This window comes from Condylura cristata, unplaced genomic scaffold (assembly GCF_000260355.1).
Source record: "Condylura cristata isolate star-nosed mole 26May11 unplaced genomic scaffold, ConCri1.0 scaffold00006, whole genome shotgun sequence".
Lineage (NCBI taxonomy): Eukaryota > Metazoa > Chordata > Mammalia > Eulipotyphla > Talpidae > Condylura > Condylura cristata.
The window spans coordinates 9,613,132-9,614,026 of record NW_004567107.1 but is presented as its reverse complement, the minus strand read 5'-3'; the positions used below and the strand labels follow the sequence as shown (position 1 = coordinate 9,614,026).

At 54.9% G+C, this 895-nt stretch overlaps 1 protein-coding gene across 2 annotated transcripts in view; it reads right to left on the bottom strand.

The window, feature by feature from the left end:
* TRAF1 (TNF receptor-associated factor 1) overlaps positions 1–502 on the bottom strand; it is an 18,389-nt gene extending 17,887 nt beyond the window's left edge. For both annotated transcript variants that reach the window (XM_004677385.2, XM_012721606.1), the window contains exon 1: positions 229–502. The gene's annotated coding sequence lies outside the window, so the exon portion shown is untranslated. The remainder of the gene's footprint in view (positions 1–228) is intronic.
* Positions 503–895: the final 393 nt, after the last annotated feature.

The window sequence follows — 895 nt, the reverse complement described above, 5'->3', positions numbered from 1 at the left end:
GGGGCGGGGCCGAGCTCGCGGGTGGGGAAACTGAGGCCCGGGGCAGTTCTCCACCGGCCGGGTGCTCTTCCTCTCCTCCCCGCCTGCGCGGCCCTGGGGCGGAGGAAGCGCCCAGGGAATTGTTCGGCGAATAAGCGCATACAGACCCGGGATCTGAACCCCCACCCACCTCCCGGCGGCCTGAGATCCCGCGTGGGGTGCGGTTGACACGGGCCAGAACCGTCTTACCTGTCTTGGGTTCCCGCAAGAGCGAGCCTGGGTCGGTACCGCGCGGCCCAAACGTACTGGCGTGGCGCGACCCGCGGATGGTCTCCGAAGTCGCTGTGCCTTTACCGAGTGGGCATTTTTTAAGGAACGTTTTCTGCTTGCTGAACACACAAGGCGCGCACTCACTTATTCCTCTGCCTTTGCCGCTGTTAATCAGTAGTTAGGGGATTTGACGATGGGTTAGAATTTTTAACATGATCTTTAATTTCAGGAATTTGGTTCTATTTCTGTCAGACCTCAGATCCTCCGGAAAGTCAGCTGAGGGAGGAGTGAGGCTGGTCACCTCATTGGTGTTTTGTTTTAATTCCTCCCAGGCATTCATTACATTCTCTAGGTGGAACAGGGTTCCCGATTTGGATACCCAGCTGCCATTGGGAACTGTCTTTTACCTCTTTGGTTTGGTTTGTTTTAAGCTGGGTTGCACTTAAACCTCTCAGCCATCCAAAGAGAGCTTATTCTAGAGTCTGAGAGTTCTGTGGGTTAAAAGAAGGCCTGCGGGACCCTCCCAGAGGGGAGATGTCTGGTCTCCAACAAGCAGCAGGCTCGGGATTCCAAGGCTTCTGTGGGGCTTTCCAGTTCTAAGAGAAAAGGATTCAGAATTCTGCGTCTCTGACTTAGAAATTCCTTG